At 35.7% G+C, this 23210-nt stretch overlaps 2 protein-coding genes across 5 annotated transcripts in view; both read right to left on the bottom strand.

Moving 5' to 3' along the window:
* The window catches only part of LOC149131815 (uncharacterized), a 32112-nt gene extending 29731 nt beyond the window's left edge, over positions 1-2381 (bottom strand). For 2 of the 3 annotated variants that reach the window (XR_016245214.1, XM_089366691.1), the window contains exon 1: positions 2078-2380. The gene's annotated coding sequence lies outside the window, so the exon portion shown is untranslated. Of the gene's footprint in view, positions 1-2077 lie in introns of all 3 variants that reach the window. The other variant, XM_089366692.1, reaches the window with a different exon arrangement.
* Positions 1-23210, bottom strand: part of LOC106880757 (cyclic AMP-responsive element-binding protein 3-like protein 2) — a 579185-nt gene that overhangs the window by 122447 nt on the left and 433528 nt on the right. The gene's annotated exons all lie outside the window — the stretch shown is intronic.

Here is a 23210-nt window from a genome sequence, read left to right as displayed (position 1 = left end):
ACACGAAGCCCCATGACACACTCAAAACTTTGTTTTAAGTATCAGCATGCAATCCGAAGAACATGGAAGCATACATCATCCATCAGATCATACACCTCCTTATGAGCGACTTGCGAGTGAAAAAAGCACTGGAAACACGTAGAGTTATTAAAAGTAAGAGGCAACCGCAATTCTTAAAAAGGTTACTTGCCAGCGCCAAATTACCCACCAAAATACAACCCCACTAGTCAAAAAATGCAACCGCCCTAACTGTGGGACTTGCATCTACCCCTTGAAGAGCCCGATATATAAATTTAAGTCAGGTCAAACTTTCACCATAAAGAATCACTTCACTGAAGAACTTAATTTATGTCCTCAAATATGATGTGTGTGATGGAGACTGCATAGGTCAAACTAGTTTGTGACTTACAGTACACAGACAACAAATCCGGGACCCCACGACCAGGAAAATCCTCGTAAGTAAACACCTAGATCAATGCCCCGCAGACATAAATCCGAAATACCAAATCTTCCCTCTCTATCAATGCGCCGGAAACATTTTACCCCAATTCCGATTGAATAAGGAAAGTATGCCCATTAAAAAATATAAGCCGCAACTAATATCCTTTAATAACACACTAGAAAGAAGAAAACACTCTACCCCCCCCCCCCAAAAAAAACCCAAAAAACAAAAACAAAAAAAAACCCCAACCAAATACGACAGACATAATTCGAAAACTTTAGTAACAGGTTCCCCTCTGGGTTTCGAAACCCCAACGCCAACTTTCTCAAACAATAGTTGCTGACAAATGAAATTTTACCTCCGATCAGAACCGGACCCTCAGAAAAAAAAACAAAACAAACAAACTGACTCCTTAAGAGAATCAACTAACCAGAACAGTTGATGACCGTTAAGCAAAACCTAATGACCGAATCCCTACAAGGAAGTCAACCAAAAAGAACGCCAGACTTGACGGAAATAAAATCAGGTTCTTTATCAAAGTAAAGTGAAATCACGAAACCTACTACAAATCAAAACTTGTCCCTATATTCAGGGAACTAACCAACCAACCAACCAAAACACTAATGACAAAACAAAATCTATTTTTGACCAAAAACAGCCACCAGAAAGAATAAGACGTCATCAAAATTATAACGAATCAAAAATTAGATCCTTTCGCGTAGTCACACACACACACACACACACATATACACAAGATATTTTCTGATTCCCGAAAAACACTGTTACGACGACAGAACCTGTACCCCCCCCCCCAAAAAAAAAAACCCCTCTTTTTACTCTCTTCCCCTTTTCTTTTCTCTCTCTTGTCCATGTAAAAACTCAATACAACCGAACTTTTAGTAATGTACATTTGTTATATTCTTCACCGAACATTTGTTTCGATATTATCTATCCCTGTGAAACTCATTTAACTCTATGCGAACATTTGATCATTTAAACATGTTTGTTCGATTTCTACTTCGTAATTTTAAACTCTGTTAAAATCCATTTGTTATATATATATATATATATATATATATATATATATATTGTACAAAAAATTGTTGAAACTAGTTTGGTATGTATGTGAATAAATCTATTTAGAAACAACTACATGTTTTTCAAATTCAGGTACATTTTCAAATCCCCAAAACAAATTCTCCTATATTTTTCCCCGTGTGGGAATACATCTTTTCTTTCCCTACATATATATATATATATATATATATATATATATATATATATATATATATATATAAATGTATGTATAAAATGAGAGAGAGAAAGAGAGAGAAAGAGAGTGAGAGCGAGAGAGTGACAGAGAGAGAGAGAGAGAGTAAGAGAGAGAGAGAGAGAGTAAGAGAGATAAGATGAGTATTCCATGCAGTTGACTCAACTTAGTACCATTTGGTTGCAAAGCTAATTTTAACCCACAGCCAACTATACTTATGCCCTTGAGAAAAATCTGACTTAATCTACGAAATTGACATGCAAACTCATCCTCATCCTCCTCCTCTGCTGTCCTTTCCCTAAGTGGTAATCATAACCCATGGTACCACAAGATCTGAATGAAAATAATATGTTAAAAACACTCACATGGTATCTGAATTCAATCTCCTTTTTTTGCCAGATTACTAAAACAGGTAAACAATATCGTTGTCATTACAATTTTATATCCTTCATAAATCTTGATGATAAAATCTATCTGTTGAACCTGAAGTGGTTATTGTCATTCTACTTCTCAGAATCTTTCCGCTTCTTTTTTTTCTTATATCACTTCCTTAATTTATTAGTTAAACACACTCACACAAAACGTTATATAGTTTTCAGCTGTAGATCTTACGTTAGATAAGTAAAAATGACTGTTTTCAGCTGTTTTATTGACGACTGGCCACAGCTGCAGAACTTTTCACAGACTAATTTCTTCAATATTCAATGTATCTTCTATGGCATAGTACTGGTCAGCCAGACTAAATCAATAAAATATGACATGCACATAAAATTCATGCTCTAAAACAATATATTTGAACACATCACAATACAAGCTGCTGTTTTAAAGCAATATAATTTTATACTGAAGAAACTTTTGGAAAAGTTAAAAAATATACGCATACAAACTCACACGCGCGCGCGCACGCACACACACGCACACACACACACACACACACACACACACACACACACACACACACACACACAGAGGCTCAGGCATGACTGCATGGTAAGAAGTTTGCTTCCCAACCACATGGTTCCTGGTTCAGTCTCACAGATTGCACCTTGGGTAAGTATCTTTTATTATCCCAGGGTTGATCACAGTCTTGTGAGTGGATTTAGTTGGTGGAAACTGAAAGAAGTCTGTCGTGTCTGTGTGTGCCTCCATTCATCTTCCCAAACGACCTCAGATTGAACATTGAGGCATACATCAAGTGCCTGGACGGGGTAGTGCTGCCCTAGGTCAAGAGGGTGGCTACTGGAAGACCCTGTGTCTGGCAACAGGACTCTGCATCATGCCACACAAGCAAGAGAACCCAGTCATGGCTGTCAGACAATTTCTGCGATCACATCATCTCTAACAGTTGGTCACCTAACTCCCCACACTGCAACCCCCTTGATTATCATGTGTGGGGCGCAGCTGAGTGAGAGACCAACGAAACTCCTTGTAACACCAACGATGAACTGAAGGCAAGGATTATGGCAGCATTCACCAACTTAAACAAAGAGACCGTCCAGAAGAATTGCAGGAGATTCCTAAGTGTTCTGGATGCCGTGGTTGAAGCCAATGGCATTTCATTGAATAAATTTACTCTTTAGTATTCTAAGATATTTGTATGAGATTTTGGTAAATATATCTGTTAAAATGAGATGTCAGTGTTATTTTCATTTTTGCGTAATTTAGACAATTTATTCACCGCACCCTGTGCGATGCTTCCTATCTCTTTCTGTCTCTTTTCCTCCCCTCTTTCGCTTCCTCTCTCTTCCTTTCTTTTCCTCTTCCCTTCGCCGTTCTATGTCTGTCCCGTTCTCTCCCTCACTTTTCCGCTTTTGCTCACACGTGACCGTCGACCATCTTTCTTTTCATAACTTGAATTTCCTTCTTTCTCTCTGATCAGCCACAGGGATGGGACACATTTTTGTCTGTCTCCTGTCAGAGCTTGTTTCTCCGCGTTCACAAACTCAACTCGTCTAGGCTTAGCAGCCCTCCCTGTTTGTTTTCACTGTCTTGTTTTAGTTATCAACTTTGACCCTCCACAAAATCTCAAAGTTTATTTAATTTGCTTTGCAGGAGTAACTGTTATGTCGAAAACGTATCTTGTTGTGAATTGCTCGAAATACGAAGTAGAAAAACAGCCAACAACTGATGAAGGGTCGTTTTTTCATGTTACTTGGCTTGTTTTCCATTTGTTTCTTTTGTTGTTCGCAAAAAAGTTCGTATTCCGTGTTTTCATTTTTCGTATTTCATATTGTTTACGTTCATTGGTGTCCTGTGACCATATATGCATGTATATACAAATATATGTATGTACATATGTGTATGTATTTCTTGGCCTTCCTTTCCTTATCACCTTCCCTCCGCTTTCACTTCAGTCTGTCCCTTTTCTTTTTTCTTTCTCGTCTCTCCCTAATTCTTCTATCCCTCTAACTCTGCCAAGCCTGACCTTTCTTTCTTGGTTCGACTACTATCCGTGCAACATGTATATTCCTTCCCATGCCTGTCATCTCTTATGTCCCTACCGTAAGGCTTCACTTCCACACACGCCAACTTAATTTAATTCGTCCTTAGTCGAAAGACACCTGTTATTAATGTCCTGTTGTTTGCATTTGTATTTGTGTACTATTTCTCGTTTTTTTCCCGTCCTTGTTTTCGTATACATTCGCTGCTGTCTTCCAAGGAATCTAGTGCTCTTAGATTCGATTTTTCTTGGGGCTGGCCAGATTGGAGCAGTCTAGAGTATAACCAGCCGACTGCAAAGATGATCTGGAACTCGATTGAGGATACAAAACTCTGAATGACCCGTCCTCGTTTTTCCTTGTCCCTTTTTGTATCATCTAACTGTCTGGATGTTTTGTTGTCACTGTTGCGTTCTTGTTTCATTTTTGTATATATATATATGTATATATATATATATATATATATATATATATATATATATATATATATATATATATATATATATATATATATATATATATATATATATGTATATATATATATCCAATATACTGCTGGGGGGGGGGGTACCCAATTATTGTTACACTAGTGTTATACCAAGTGCAATAAGTGGGTGCGGGGTAAAAGGTTTTTTTAACCTAAATTTATATAGCAATAAGAAAATGGAGCGGAATATGAGGTACTACACAAATTGCAGACACTGTATTCCGTTGATTAATCTGTTTATTTTATAATCAAAATGACAAAAAAGACAATATACAGACACTTATGACATACCATGACATGGTATTGCTATATATATATATATATATATATATAATAAGGGTGAAAAATTGAGTATTAATTTAATTAATATCAATTTAAAACCAGTGGCCTAGCATATTGAAAAATCTGAAGATTCAGAAAAATTATATTACATACATATAAGAGAGATGAACACTAAGTGGACATCCATTATGCTAGAAGACCACCGATGGTCTGACCACTAAGAAGAGATTGTATATATATATATATATATATATAATACAAGGAATATATATACATGTATACACACATATATGTACATACTTACATCTACATGTGTATATATATGCATATCAGGGTACAGGACGTTAGAACAATAAACTACAGACAACGGAACGAACACATATATATATATATACCTATATATATCATCCTCATATATATATCAAACTCTGCCAGATCAGACTGGAGCCTGGTGCAGCCATCTGGTTCGCCAGTCAAATTGTCCAACCCATGCTAGCATGGAAAGCGGACGTTAAACGATGATGATGATGGGGAGGATGATATATCATGATATAATTTGATTGGCGAACCAGATGGCTGCACCAGGCTCCAGTCTGATCTGGCAGAGTTTCTATAGCTGGATGCCCTTCCTAACGCAAACCTCTCCGAGTGTGTAGTGGGTGCTTTTACGTGCCACCAGCACGAGGGCCAGTCCGGTGGTACTGGCAACAGCCACGCTTAAATGGTGTTTTTTACGTGCCATCTGCACAGGAGTCAATCCAGCGGCACTGGCAACGACCTCACTCGAATGTTTTATGCCCGTTCCACCGGCACAAGTGCCAGTAAGGCCACGCTGGTAACGATCACACTCAAATGGTGCTTTTTACGTGCCACCGGCACGAAAGCCAGACAGCTGCTCTGGCAGTGATCCCGCTCGGATAATGCTGTTAGCGCTCCACTGGCATGGGTGATAGTCATCGATTTCGATTTCACTTGCCTCAACAGGTCTTTGCAAGCAAGGTTTTGTGTCCAAAGAAGGAAAGGTACGCATAAGCGGACTGGCTACACCACTAGTAAAGGCCACGGGTTATGGTCTCACTTTGCCTGCCGGTTCTTTTCATGCACAGCATATTTCCAAAGGTCTCGGTCTCTATTCATTGCCTCAATGAGGTATAATGTCCGAAGGACGTGTTTCACCACCTCATCCCATGTCTTCCTGCGTCTACCACTTCCACAGGTATCCCCAACTGCTAGGATGTGGCACTTTTTCACACAGCTATCCTCGTCCTTCTCGCCACATGACCATACCAGCGCAATCGTCTCTCTTGCACACCACAACTGATGCTTCTTTTCTCTCAAGGTAGTTACATTCTGTCGAATGTGCACACTGCGTTACACATCCATCGGAGCATACTGGCTTCATTCTTTTCAAGCTTATGCGTGTCCCCAGCAGTCACGGCCCATGTTTCACGGCCATGAGACATGGCTGTTCGTACACATGCGTCATACAGTCTGCCTTTTACTCTGAGCGAGAGACCCTTTGCCACCAGCAGAGTTAAGAGCTCTCTGAACTTTGCCCAGGCTATTCTTATTCTAGCAGCTACACTTTCAGTGCACCCTCCTCCGCTACTGACTTGGTCACCTAGGTAACGGAAGCTATCAACTACTTCTAGTTTTTCTTCCTGGAATGTGGCAGAAGTTGTTCTCTGCACATTTTCAGTGTTTATTGCTCCTGAGCATCTGACACATGCAAAAACTATCTTCCTAGTTATCCTTCCTTTGATATTGCTGCACCTCTAATGTGTCCATAGCTTACACTGGGTACATCTTATAGAGTTTCTACCTACGCCTTTTCTACAGATCAAGCAGGGGACTGAACTTGGAACCATGTGTTTGAGAAGCAAGCTTCTTACTACACAGCCATGCCTGTGCATATGTGTGTGTATAAAATCAGAAGGTGTGTGAGGTGAAGATAGATTTATTTTTTCATATCACTTCCATATGATGCATCCATTTCATAATCCGCTTTATGTAATATTAATTTCAGTATGGAAAATTCTACATGCATACAATACAACTGTATATTCCCAAATTAAGGCATCTAAAGAAATCTAACTCATTAGATCACTGGAACATCATGCTTATAGCTATGATTTAACTCATGTAACATGAATGGAGAATTTACTGTGATAGCCACATATAAATTCAGATAGCTTTGAATTTATATTTTATACTACACTTTTACGCGCGCACGCGCGCACACACGCACAAACACACACACACACACACACACACACACACACAAACACATACACACATACATACACACACACACACACACACACACACACACAAATACACAGACAGACACACACACATGTTATATCAATCAGACAAAGAATGAAGCCCTATTATTCATTTACAGTTAACTTATATGGTTATATTTAATCTAAATGAACTATGTTCTTCAATGGGCCTTCTGCTTATCACCTAACTGGGATATTCACCTAGACTTCTTTAATCCTTCTTTTTATTCCTCTATACACATACGTACATACATACATACATACATACATACATACATACATGCATACATTCATATATGTAACACAGTGCCTAAATACTAATCTTGAGAAATTAGGCTTCTCAAAACCAGAAAGGAGATAGCTAATTTGAAGACTACAGATCCAATCCATCACTGGAACTGTAAAAATCTGTAAAACTTTCCACAACTTTATCATTTAAATATATATGAGCATGTCTAGATATGTAACTATATACATGAGAATACATACATACATACATACATACATACATACATACATACATACATACATACATACATACATACATACAGTACATGAGTGATATTCAAAAAGTAAACAAAACCGAAATAACAAAGAAAGTACCATCATGGGTTTTGAAGACAGAAAAAAAGATAACTGGTTTACCATTAGTCATGTAATGATGCTTATTGCATGCAAACAAGCAAATCACTATACGTCCCACCACAAGAAAGTAAAGAAGGAGATAGAAATGATGTTTGGAGACAGAAAAAAGGGGACACTCGTAAACTTTTTACCCTAAAGCAGAAGCTAAAAGCTGTCTGCCAGTGAAAAACTCCAACATCAGAAGAGAATAACTGAGAGAAGAACAATAAACAAAAAATTTAACAGCAACCAGGCAGCAGTATACAGAGGCATAAGAGGGGGAGCAATAAATATCACGGAAGCTCCTTCACGAGAAGAAATAGACTCCTTCTGGAGGGAAATTTGGAGTGAAGAGAAGGAATTTAACCAAGATGCTCTGTGGCTGGAATAAATCTGAAAAAGTTATTGCTCCTGCGTTACATCCACGACATACAACATTGATGGTAAAACTCTTGCAACTGTGATCCAGAAACTCCAGGATGGAAAAGCACCTGGAAGAGATTTGATTGTTGGATATTGGTACAAGAAGCTTACATTCTACAGACCATACCTTATCAATCTGTATCAGCAAACCTTCATTTGGAACAGTAGCATACCACACTGGCTAGCTCTGGCAGAGACAAAATTGATCCCCAAATGCAGAACCACCCACATGGCAAAAATCTACCGGTCAATTGCATGCCAGAACTTAATGTATACGATATATACAGCATGTTTAAACCTCTTCCCCCAAGACCTCCTTTGTGAAACCAATAACATTATCACAGCAGAACAAGCAGCTGGGAAGAAGGGAGTCTGTGAATGTGCTGAGCAATTGTTAATAAACAAAAGTGGAATGTCAGAGGTGCGAGAGCATAGGAGGAACTTAGTTTCAATGTGGCTAGACTACAAGAATGCCTTTAACTCTGTCCCCCACTCATAGATGCTAGAAGACCTTCAACTTGCTAAAGTTCCAGTGAGAATAGTCAAAGCCATAGTTGACTTGACTTCATCGTGGGCCACCATCTTGAAATTAAACCAGAAAGAGTGACTGTATTATCACCGAGAGAATACAATATCGCAAAGGCATATTCCAAGGAGACAGCCTCTCTGTGATGTTGTTTATACTTTCTGTAAACCCCTTATCATTCATGTTAAGGAAGTCCACAAGGAAACATAAATACCAAAATTACACACTGTTTCTTTGTGGATGACTTAAAATGTTATGCAAGAATATGCATGAGAGGAAAAAGAGCCTTTACCTAGTTACAACATGCTCAAAGGATGTAGAGTTGGAGTTTGGTCAGGATAAATGTTATATGGTTGTGAAAAGGGGGAAAACTATAAACCACACTAGTAACATCTCTATCAATGATTTGACTGCTTCCCCTGTATCTGGCGAGGAATGTTACAAGTGTCTAGGGGTGGATGAAAATATATCTTACAGTGGCACCTGTAACAAAACACGTGTCACTAAAGAATATTACAGCTGAATAAAGAAAATTTGGACCTCAGAATTCTCTGCATTCAATAAAACAGTGGCCCACAATGTGTTTGCAGTGCCAGTACTCATATCAACATTTGGGTTGTTTGATTGGACGCTTGATGAGATCTGAGCCATTGATGTGAAAACCCGAAAAATACTAACAAGCACACATAATTTCCACACAAACAGTGATGTAGACCGATTCTACTTAAAACATAAACAAGGCGGTAGAGGCTTAACATCAATCCAAAATGCCTTTGAATGTCGCATCATATCCCTTCAGCAACATCTTTTAACCACCAAGCATCGAAGTGCATGCCTTCACCAAGTCTGCATACATGAAGCAGATAACATCATAAGACTTGAAAGGCAGCTCCTTGAGCAACACTCTTTGTCTGATAACCTAGAATACATGCCCAAAGAAGTCACATGACTCTACCTCAACATATAATCAGATGAAAGGATGAGCCTATATGAACAGAAGACTGAGCATGGATATGTGAGTAGATAGTAGATAGTAGATAATAACATCGATCATCAAAGCAGTTTATCATGGACGAATAACCTGATTATTACTTCTCACATTGAAGTGTATGTGTTTGAAATCCAGGAACAGGAAATATCAACCAAGTACCTGATGCACAAAAGGGATAGAGATGCAGGAAAAGCTGTAAAATGTGACAATCGATGCAGACTTTGTGGAATTCACACTGAAGATATCACCCACATCATAAGCAGTTGTCTGAAAATGTTTTCACAGTATTATCTACTGATGAGACATGATGTTGTAGCTAGGACACTCTATAATGAAATCTGTCAGAAGGATAATTCCGAGGACAAAGAAATAAAAACCCAAAACCCACAATATGGTAGAAGCTATAGTCACTCATAATGAAAAAGAATACTGGTAGAATGTACCAGTGAAGACCTGAATAAAATGTAAGCACAACAGACCTGATATAATGATTTGGGATAGAGAAGAGAAACTGTGCACAATTGTAGAAATTAGCTGCCCAACGGATGTTAACATAAAGTTGAAGATCAGTGCAAAAGAGAACACCTATGCTGCAATATTGAGAAATCTAAAGTTACTCTATCCAGGAGAAAGCTAATTCGAAGGCTATAGATCCAATCTGTCAATGGAACTGCAAAAATCTGTAAAACTTTCCAGAAGTTTATCATTTAAATATATATGAGCATGTCTAGATATGTAACTATATGCATGATAATACATATATAAAACATACATACACACATACATATATACCCTGTTGTTGATGTTGAAATTCCAATGAAGGAACCTTGAATCTAGGTTAGAAACCGGTTCGTTCTCTATTGGCAAGAAATCTTGAAATAAACTGAATAATGACATACATACATACACACATATATATGTATGCCAATTGCATGCCAGAGCTTAATGTATACGATATATACAGCATGTTTAAACCTCTTCCTCCAAGACCATTATGAAAGCAATAACATCATCATAGCAGAACAAGGAGCTAGGAAGAAGGGAATCTGGGGATGTACTGAGCAATTGTTAATAAACAAAACTGGAATGTCAGAGGTGAAAGAGCATAGAAGGAACCTAGTTTCAATGTGGTTAGACTACAAGAATGCCTTTGACTCTGTCCCCCACTCATAGATGCTAAGAGGCCTTCAACTTGCTAAAGTTCCAGTGAGAATAGTCAAAGCCATAGCTGACCTGACTACATCATGGGCCACCAGCTTGAAATTAATCACAGAGAGTGACTGTATTATCAATGATAGAATACAGTATTGCAGAGGCATATTCCAAGGAGAGGCATATTCTCTGTGATGTTGTTTATAATTTCTGTAAACCCCTTATCATTCATGTTAAGGAAGTCTGAAGGTTATCTCACTGGTTCATAAGGAAACAGAAATACCAAAATTACTGTTTCTTTGTGGATGACTTGAAACTATATGCAAAGAATATGCACGAGATGAAAAAGAGCCTTGATCTAGTTACAACATTCTGAAAGGATGGAGTTTGTTCAGGATAATTGCTATATGATTGTGAAAAGAAGGAAAACTGTGAACCAAACGAGCAGCATCTCCATCAATGACTTAACTATTTTCCCTATATCTGATGAGGAATATTACAGGTATCTAGGGGTGGATGAAAATATATCTTAATTTAGCACCAGTAACAAAACACATGTCACTAAAGAATATTATTGCTGAATAAAGAAAGTTTCAACCTCTGAACTCTCTGCATTCAATAAAACTGTGGTCCACAATGTATTTGCAGTGCTAGTACTCATATCAACATTTGGGCTGCTTGACTGGACGCTTGATGTGAAAACCCAGAAGATACTAACAAGCACACATGATTTCCACATCAACAGTGATGTAGACCACCTCTACCTAAAATGAAAACAAGGCGGTAAAGGCTTAGCATCGATCCAAACTGCCTTCCAATGTAGTATCATATCCCTTTGGCAAAATCTTTTAACCACCAAGTGTCAAAGCACATCCTTTGACCTAGTTTGCATACATGAGGCTGATAACGTCATGTTATTTCTTTGAGCAAAGAAGTTGCATGACTCTACTGCAACATATCATCAGATGAAAGGATGAGTGTATATGAGCAAAAGACCATGCATAGATATCTTAGTAGAAAGCTCTGAGATGATAGTAGACAAAGCAGTCTATCATGGACCAACAACCAGATTACTATTTCACACTTTGAAGGATATGCATTTGCAATCCAGGAACAGGAAATATCAGCCAAATACCTGATGCACAAGAGGGACAGAGATGCTGGAAAAGTAGCAAATTGTGGCAATCAATGCAGACTTTGTGGAGTTAATACTGAAGATATCACCCACATCATGGTATTATTTACTGATACATAATGTTGTAGCTAGGACATTGTGTAACAAGATCCGTCAAAAAGATAACCCTGAGGATAAAGAAATAAGAACCCATGGTATGGTGGAAACCATAACCATTCATAATAAGGAGTACTGGTGGAATGTCACAATGAGGACCTCAATAAACTGTAAACACAATAGACCTGATATAAGGATTTGTGATAGAGAAGAGAAACTGTACAGTTGTGGAAATCAGCTGCACAGTGGATGTGAACATAAAGCTGAAGATCAGTGAAAAAGAATACCTACACTGAACTATTGAGAAATCTGCAGTTACTCTATCCAGATTACAAGTTCAGGTTTATACTTATAATTATTGGTGCACTAGGATATGTAACACGCTGCCTAAATACCAATCTTGAGCAATTGGGTTCCTCAAAACCAGAAGGGAAAAAGCTGATTGGAAGACTACAAATCCAATCCATCACTGGAACTGCAAAAATCTGTAAAACTTTCTAGAAGTCTATCATTTAAGTATATATGAATGAGCATGTCAAGATATGTAACTATATACATGAGAAGACATACATAAAACAAAGCATACAAATCTGCACGTATACGTACATATATATAAAAATATCCTGTTGTTGATGTTGAAATTCCAATGTAGGCCTTGGATCTAGGTTAGAAACCGGCCTTTTCTCTATTGGCAAGAAATCTTGAAATAAAACTGAATAATGCTATTCATATGTACATACATACATACATACATACATACATACATACATACATACATACATACATATGGACAACTGCTTTGAAACCCCCAACTTCCAAATGCAATTTATAAATTTATAAATTGGTGCACTTGGTTTTGTGTGTGACAATCTGGAGAATCCAGGATTTTCAGGAAAAGAAATCAACTAACTTGCATATTACAAATACAATCTGTTAGTGGAACAGTAAAACATGCAAGATTTTTCTCAAGTTTAAAATGTAATATTCTTTTTGTTACCTACATTCCAATAATGGAACTTTGTATCTTTGTTTGAAACTAGCTCCTACCTCAGAAGAAAATTGTTAATGATTAATACAGATGAGAACATACAGACATACACACACACAACATATATGTATATATGTGTGTGCGTGCGTGCATATATATATATATATATATATATATGTTGTTGTACTTGGGGATGGTCATATTGCCAGTTTAGCCAATAAAAACACACGCACTGTATATTTGGTGTTAATTTTTTTTTTTTTTTTTTCAGCTTTATATTACATTAATCTTAATCTTAATCTTATTTCGGCCAGAGTTCTTTCGTCACACTTCTGTGACCTCATCAGTGGTCCTTTGTTTCCTTCTTTCTTATGTGTGTCTCACCTTGCTAACTATCAGACAAAATGGCTGATAGTTAGCAAGGTGAGACACACATAAGAAAGAAGGAAACAAAGGACCACTGATGAGGTCACAGAAGTGTGACGAAAGAACTCTGGCCGAAATAAGATTAAGATTAAGATTAATGTAATATAAAGCTGAAAAAAAAAAAAAAAAAAAAAAAAAAATTAACACCAAATATACAGTGCGTGTGTTTTTATTGGCTAAACTGGCAATATGACCATCCCCAAGTACAACAACATCTGTTTCAACACACGATTTCACATAAAAAATCTTGCAAAACAAATATATATATATATATATATATATATATAATCAGAAAATGGAGAAAACCTCAGATCAACAAACACATCAATTGGACCACATTTATAGCTTATTATTTAATACAAAACATGACATAACATTTATGTGACATAACAAATCTTACAGCTGTTTCCGCATCAAATGCCAATCAATGTCTATAAATAATTGCTGAAATAAAATTCTTCATCTTCATAGGACTTTCGGACCAGGGCACAGAACTTCCATCAGAGTAAGACAAAAGCATCCAGAAAACATGGCCTAGAAAATAAGTCTAGAAGCCTAAAATATTAAAAACATATAATATTCCCTCATAGGACTATGAAATCCATAAGTAAGAGAGTGAAATAGTACTGGTCTAGGAAGCAAAAAGACTTTTTTTTCCGGGTAATTTCAAAATAAAGGGTGAACCAAGATATTTTAAAAGATACGAAAATAAATTATGAAAAAAAGTATATATATATATATATATATATATATATATATATATATATATATATATATATATATATATATATATATATATATATATATACATATGTATATATGTGTGTGGGTGTATGTTTATATATACATATATATACATGTAAGTATACATATATATATATATATATATATATATATATATATAATATATCTATATGTATGTATGTATGTATGTATGTATGTATGTATCTATCTATCTATCTATAATATATATATGTGTGTGTGTGTGTGTGTGTGTGTGTGTTTGTGCCATGTTTCACTACCAAGTAAAATTGTTGTCTGTATACATGCATCATACAATCTTCCTTTCAATTGGAGAGAGAAACCTTTCATGGCCAACCAAGGCAACAACTCTCTTGTTATTTTAGCCAATCATAAACGCACATAAGGTAAGGTTTGGCTTTTCCAATACCAAGAATTTAACACAACTTATCGCCCCCCCCCATAACTTAAAACTATTAAGCTCTAATTTTATTGAAGAGTCTAGTAATATAAATATAGGTAATAATCTGAATTTTCCAGGTGATACAGTTATAGATAATCTAAAAGTAAACAATAATAATAGTACCAATATTAATAATAACAACAAAATAGTAATATCTGAACTTAATCCTAATAGAATTAAATTCCTAAGTGGAAATGCAAAAACTAAAAATACTTTATAGAAGTGTAATGTTTTAACCAAAAATGGAATTTGGATTTATATTGGTTCGTCTTCGCTTGAAATCTCGAAAAGAATATCGAATCATTATTCATCCTTTAGAGATAGAAAGAAACAAAATAGCATGGCGCTTAGTAGTTTAATTTGGCAACTTAAAGACCAAAATAAGGAGTATTCTTTAGAATGGTCAATTATAGGAAAGTAGTTTCCTTATGACAAGGGCAAAGATTTTTGTTCCCTCTGTAATTTGGAATTGTATTTCATACTTTTTTCTAAGGGTGACCTAGTTAACAAAATCACATATAGAGCTTTTAGATGTCTACATATGAATAAACATACGTTTTTATTTTACTAATCTATTTTAGTAAAATCTATTTTATTAATCTAATTTGGAGAGGTTAGTTAACTACATACTTTGATATGATTTTAACTTGGTTTAGCTTTAACTACATACCGGGATATTATATTAAATTTGTTCAGCTTTAATTTAATATAACCTTTTCATATTTGTACAATGGTAAGTTTGGTTCCTATTTTATTGAAGTTTCCCTTATAATTCTTTGTATAGATGATATCGAAATTTTGTTTGACTGCTTGCTTTATCGTTTTAATCCATTCATTTATTTAATCTTATTACTAAGTTAATGTATATTTAAGATTTCGATGGTTGCTATTTGAGTGTAACCTAATTTAGTTTTACTTTGTAATTTATAATTTATAATCTCTTATTTATCTTGATTACATATCCTTTATTGGTCTCAAAAATATTTAAATTTTTAAAAATCAATATAACAATTTGATAGGATTAATAACATTGACTGATTTATTTAGATTCTAAAAATATATATTATTTTGCCAGATTTACCTCTCTTTGACCATGGAAAAAAAAATTTATGTTAACTTTCATTTTATTTTTATTATAATATATTACAGAAAAATTTTTTTAAGTGAGTTGGGTTTTTGTTCTCAACTATCTAATGAATTATTTGATATAATGGTGTCGTTTTCAGCTACCTACTTTACATCATAATAGTTACTTAATTTTGTGAGATAGTAATGATTATATTGTAATATTTGTTTACTTTTTACTTTATCGATTAAATCCGTTCCTTCTTTTGATATTATTTTTAATATTGTATTTGAACCTCATTACTAAGTTAATTTAATATAATTTTTCTTAAACTTTGATAGCTGCAATCTGAATGTAACCTAATTTATTTTACTTATTATTATTCATTATTCATAATTTATATTTTCTAATTTATCTTGTTTACATAACCTTAAAATAAGTCTCATTACTGTTCTAAACTTAAAATGAAATATAATTATTTGATATGATTATGTACATTTGAGTAGATTATATTTTACACAAATATTATTTACTAGATTTACCTCTCTTTGACCATTAACTTATAAATATATTTTTTTAATTATAATATATAACAGTTTATTTTTTCCGTTTTATTTACTTTCAAAAGTCCAACGGTTTTTATTGAAATTTACAGCGTCCTTTACTCGTTAGCTACTTAACATCCTAGGTTAATATCCTAATTTAACAACACTACCTACTTACTTACTTACTATGTAACGGTTTTCTTAACCGATATTGTATGCAGTGTCAATATGTTTCATGTAATTTCAACCTATTTATACACATGTAATTTAAGGACAACTATTAATGTTATCTGTTTTTTACTGTCTGCTATGAATTAATTAAATCTGACCCTGAGGAGATATAATATTCCATATTTATAACATACAGGAGTGAGTTGGGATATTGCATCGAAATGTTCATAGGTCATTAAAAAGTTTTTATAATGGATCGCGTTATAGCTCTTATTTAAATTGATATATATATATATATATATATATATATATATATATATATATATATATATATATATATATATATATATATATATATATATATATATATGTATGCATATGTATATATATATATATATATATATATATATATGCATATATGTATATATGTAGGTATATATATATATATATATATATATATATATATATATATATATATATATATATATATATATATATATATATATATATATATATATATATATATATATATATATATATGTTGCATGTCTCGTTTCTCCGTTTGTTTTTCTCGTTGTTCGAAAAAAGTTCGTTTTCTGTTTCCGTTTTTATGTTTTCGTTTCTCATTGTGTTTAACATTTTTTTGATGTCCCGTACCCATATATGCATGTATGTATACATATAGATGTAGGTATGTACATATATGTATGGATATATGCATATATTTATATATTATTTATATTATATATATATATATATATATATATATATATATATATATATATATATATATATATATATATATATATATATATATATATATATATATATATATATAGTTATTGCTGAATAACTTGCTGAAGCAAGTTATTTGATACAAATGAACTATTGATCTGCAACACCAGCTCCATGAAGCCAGCCAGCCAGCCACCTGATAATCTATCAATAAAGTGACTCTGTTAGCCAGATTGATTACATTCTCATCACACAGTGGGATGCATGGTTGCTCTTAAATACAAAGATCCTCCCTGGTGAAGAAGGTATCCCCAGTATAGACTAGTCATTAGTGACTTTAGACTTGAGGCCAGAAGGATGCTAAGAAGCAGACCAATCTGGAAAAGAAGGATTTGGCTGCTTAAGAACCCTTCACATGGTCAGAGATTTAGGGACATCCTCATTGAGAAATTTGATGAGGGGGAGGAGGAGCTACAGACTTTTGATATAGAAGGTAACCGGGAATTCCTACGAGAGAGCTTGCTGAGTGTCACAGTCCAAATCTGTGGCTGGTGCAAAGTCCCTTCCAGATCTAGGGTTACGTGGTGGTGGAGCACTACTGTAGACAGGGCCATTAGGGCAAAGAAACAGGCCTGAAAGTATGGGGATAGCAGGGAACTGTATCAGATAGCCAGAAGGGAAGCTAAGAGACAGGTATATATAGCCAAGGGAGAAGTAGAAAAGAAGTCTGTAAATATTCAGTGACGTGAGGACCAAAGAACTGAAGTATTTTAGATTGCAAGACAAGTGTGTGAGAGAAAATTGTGATTTCATAGGAGAGAAATGTGCCTGCATGGATGATGGTGCCCTTGTGTTTACTGATTCTACAAAGAAAGAGGCTTGGCGATGCCATTATGAAAGACTGCTGAATGTGGAGAATGTATGGGAGGAGGAGAGACTGCCAAATGTTGACCCAACTGAGAGACCAACTATCCATTTACCTTTGATATGATTAAGTATTATAAGTTTTTGGATAATTTTCGAATTTTATAAGTTGGTATTTTTTTTTATTGCCGGCGAGGAGCTGTGCCTGCGCAGTAGATCTGTAAAATTAGGATGTATAAACGAGAAGCATAGAATTGATTGCCTCGGGTTTATATATTTTAGTCTTAGGTGTACCAGTTGAAAACGACTTCACCTAGCAAATTATCTTATTTGCTAAACTAAAGTCAGAAACCAATTGGTCCAGGAAAAGAGATGGTAAAATTTTTATTTTTCATTTCGTTCCTTTCGGGATTTTATCCCTAATTTTGTGGTTCTAGGATCTAGCTGTTCTTTCTAGCGTAAGGAGTCCCATGAGTAGATTCCTCTTATGTGTTTAAATATACACTGTACCTTATGAGTAATTCATAGTCTTTGGACTAAACTTTTATACGCTAGGCCACTGGAAGTGAAAATTTTTATTATTTTCCATTTCCCTTTGATATGATTAAGTGATTATATAAATATATAGGTAAGGTACATATACATATGTATATATATGTATATATACATATATATATATATATATATATATATATATATATATATATATATATATATATATATATATATATATATATATATATATATATATATATTGGGTTCGTGCCAGGGAAAAGCACCACTGATTCTATATTTCTGGTAAGACAGCTGCAGGAGAAATACCTAGCCGAAGAAAAACCTCTGTACCTGGCTTTCGTTGACATGGAGAAAGCCTTTGACAGGGTCCCCGATCCCTTATCTGTTGACCAATGAGGAAACTAGGGATAGATGAATGGTTAGTGAGAGCTGTGCAAGCCATGTACAGGGACGTTGCCAGTAAGGTGAGGCTTGGCAACGAGTACAGTGAAGAATTCCGGGTAGAGGGAGGGGTCTACCAAAGTTCAGTCCTCATCCCCCTCCTATATATCATAGTCCTCCAGGCAATAACAGAGGAATTCAAGACAGGATGCCCCAGGGAGGTCCTCTATGCTGATGACCTTGCTCTAATTGCTGAGTCACTATCAGAACTAGAGGAGAAGTTTCTGGTGTGGAAGCAAGGATTAGAATCGAAGGGCCGTAGAGTCAACCTAGCTAAAACCAAACTCCTCATAAGTAGTAAGGTAGACAAATCACAAATCCCTTCAGGTAGATGGCCCTGCTCGATCTGTAGAAAAGGCGAAGATAGAAACTCTATACGATATGCCCAGTGTAAGCTATGGACACATAAGAGGTGCAGCATTCCAAGGAGAAAAACTAGAAGTAGTTGATAGCTTCCGTTACCTAGGTGACCAAGTGAGTAGCGAGGGAGAGTGCGCTGAAAGTGTAGCTGCTAGAATAAGAATAGCCTGGGCAAAGCTCAGAGAACTCTTACCTCTGCTGGTGACAAAGGCCCTCTCGCTCAGAGTAAAATGTAGACTGTATGCGAACAGCCATGCTACATGGCAGTGAAACATGGGCTATGACTACTGAGGACATGCGTAAGCTCACAAGAAATGAAGCCAGTATGCTCTGCTGAATATGTAATGTCAGTGTGCATACTCGACAGAGTGTAAATACCTTGGGAGAAAAGTTGGACCTACGAAACATCAGATGTGGTGTGCAAGAGAGATGACTGCGCTGGCATGGTCATGTGGCGAGAATGGATGAGGATAGCTGTGTGAAAACGTGCCACACCTTAGCGGTTGAGGGAAACTGTGGAAGAGATAGATCCAGAAAGACCTAGGATGAGGTGATGAAGCATGACCTTCGAACATTAGGCCTCACCAAGGCAAAGACGACCGAGACCCTTGGAAATATGCTGTGCGTGAGAAGACCGTGCAAGCCAAGTGAGACCATAACTCTGCCAGGCGTGTAACCAGCCCACTTATGCATACCTTTCCTTCATTGGGCACTAAACTCTGCTTGCAAAGACCTGTTGAGGCAAGTGAAATCGAAATCGAAACCAAATTCCATAACTGACATCCTTGCTAGTGGAGCACTAAGAGCACCATCCGAGCGTGATAGTCACCAGAGTAGCTGACTGGTACTTGTGCCGGTGGCACGTGAAAAGACATTCAAGTGAGGTCATTGCCAGTGCTGCTGGACTAGCTCCTATGCAGTTGGCACGTAAAAAACACCTTTTGAGCATGGGCATTGCTAGTACCGCCTGACTGGCCCTTGTGCCGGTGGCACGTAAAAGCACTCGCTACACTCTCGGAGTGGTAGGTGTTAGGAAAGGCACCCAGCTGTAGAAACTCTTTCAGATCAGATTGGAGCCTGGTACAGCCATCTGGTTCGCCAGTCAAATCATCCAACCCATGCCAGCATGGAAAGCAGGCGTTAAACGATGAGGATGATGATGATATATATATATACGTATAGGAATTTATCTGTAAAAATATGTGACGCTTATTCGGTAGCCATGAAAATTGACTCTATTTTTCACAGGAATTTTCAATGGCCGGACAACTGCAGAGATGTTGGCGTGGGCTCCCACCCCGGCATCCGAAACTCGGAGTTTTATCATGGCTACCGAATAAGTATCACATATATATAAGTATATATATATATATATATATCACCTCCGCCACTATCTGGTTTATACAGGTGCTTACAATTATCAAGTATTACCTCTAAAATTTGCAATACCTATGTGATTCACGTTGTCTTTTGAATTGGATTTTACAAACCCACGACAACTTTTAATACTTGATGAATGAATAATGATACAAAGGATTCACACCAATTTCTCTCCCAAGGACATACCACTGCACACAGATGATACTTACATGACGGCTCTTATCCATAGGACTACAGATTTCCTTAGAAGAATTAGATGGGTCGCTTATCACTTTGACAATAGAAATAAACATAACTCAAACAGGAGCCAGGAAGATATCGTAAACAGTAAAGTATTCAAAAGCAGAAGAAACTCGCCACCGAATTTTGCATTAGAGAACTTCGAAAAAGATATCCTCGAATTTATCGAAAGAATTAAACTTAGAAAACATAGAACCACTAGTAACAACCACTTGAAGAAACTAAAACAATTTTAAAACTCATTAAAAAATGAAGACAGTCTAATCATACCTGCCGACAAAACCGGTAACTGGTATAGATTAGACTATAATACTTATAGATCACTAATAATTAACGAACTCCATAGAAAATATAAAAATACATCAACAGGTAACGTGATACAAACCAACTGCAAAATTAAAGAAATTATGACCAAGCTAGATCTACTAGAAAGGACCATGGATTAGCATTAAGGACCATAAAAAAGGATTCCCAGAGAACATAGAAGTGAGGCTAATATGCCCAACTAAGTCAGATATAGGCAGACTGAGTAAGACAATTCTAGACGGAGTAATTCCCCGAATTAAACCTCACATCTCACTCAACATATGAGTTAATACTGAGGACGTTCTAAAATGGTTCAACTCTATCAACTGTAAGAAAAACTTTTCATTCATACAATTCGACATATCGAATTACTATGCAAGCGTCTCTCTTATCCTATTGAATAAGTACCTAATTTATGCACGTAACCTCTCTCTTATAGATAGAGAAAAAATTGATATCATACTCTTAGCTAGGAAAACAATAATTGAATTCGAGGGTAAACTTTGGACTAGGTCGGACACCCCTGATAACTTCAATGTGGCTATGGGCTCGAGCGACTCAGCTCAGGTAACTGACTTAGTCGGAGCCTTTCTACTTAAGAGGCTATTCTCGGAGGTACCAGACCTTCAGGAGGGTCTATACAGAGACGACGCACTATTCATATACCCCACCAATAGCAAAAGTACCCTAGAAAGAATTACGAAAAAGATTAGGCTTTTTTTTAATCTTTTAATCTAAAACTTGAATTTATGACTAACCCCAAGATCGTTAATTTTTTAGATGCTACACTAGACTTAGATAAAGGACTACCCTTACAGAATACCAGAAGAAACTACTAGTTACATTAGCACACTATCCAGTCACCCCCATCTATAATTAACACCACTGTCCACTGATAGACTAACTAAATTATCATCGAATGAAGACATTTTTAAAGATCATGCTCATCACTACAATCAAGTACTCTCTAGCGCTGGGTACTCCCAGAAAATATCGTTTGTTAAAAAGTTAAATTGTAAACCGCCTAAAACATCAACCATGAGTATAAACCCATCATATAATCAAATTAGTAAATCTAGGGTTAATTCCCTAAATGGAGGTATGGAAAATAAGTCGAATAAAAACAAAAATGAAAGCACAGATACAACCAGTACTAATACAAATAGGCCTAAGATCAAAAAGCATAAAGAAAAAAATCGTACAGATAATAGTTCAGTTAGAGAAAACCCTAACGATAGAAATAATAATAGCAATAGAAGAATTACTAAACATAGTAACAATAAATTACGCAACTACATATGGTATACCATACCATACAATGTAGCGGTTACAGGTAGATTATGCAAGAAAATATTTTCAATTATATCCAATAACTTTCCACCCACTCATAAATGTAACAGTATTCTTTCCACTAAAACTATTAGAATCTCATATTCAACCCTCCCTAATATGAAATGCCTTATATCTAAACATAATAAAACCAAAATAAAAAAAGCGAGATTAAGAATAATTAATAATTATCAATCTAACCCCGATAATCCAAGAGCTACTGTTGATAGTATACAAACTAATAATCCTGAGAATTATAACATTGTTGATAATGCTAGTAATAGTAATAATTATAATGACAACAAAACTATTAGGCCCTATAACCATACCCAAATATCAAATCACAGTACAATAGATGAATCACTAAACCTAGACCCAACGCAGGATAGTGGCACACCTTATAGTACTTCCGCGTTAAATAATGATACTGCAACTAATAATAGAATATCCAATTCCACCTCAAGCATAAGACGGCCTAGCAAGTATAA

Source organism: Octopus bimaculoides, chromosome 19 (genome assembly GCF_046866305.1).
Source record: "Octopus bimaculoides isolate indiv1 chromosome 19, ASM4686630v1, whole genome shotgun sequence".
NCBI lineage: Eukaryota > Metazoa > Mollusca > Cephalopoda > Octopoda > Octopodidae > Octopus > Octopus bimaculoides.
Note: the sequence above shows the minus strand (reverse complement) of the source record. Positions and strands in the feature narration are given on the sequence as shown.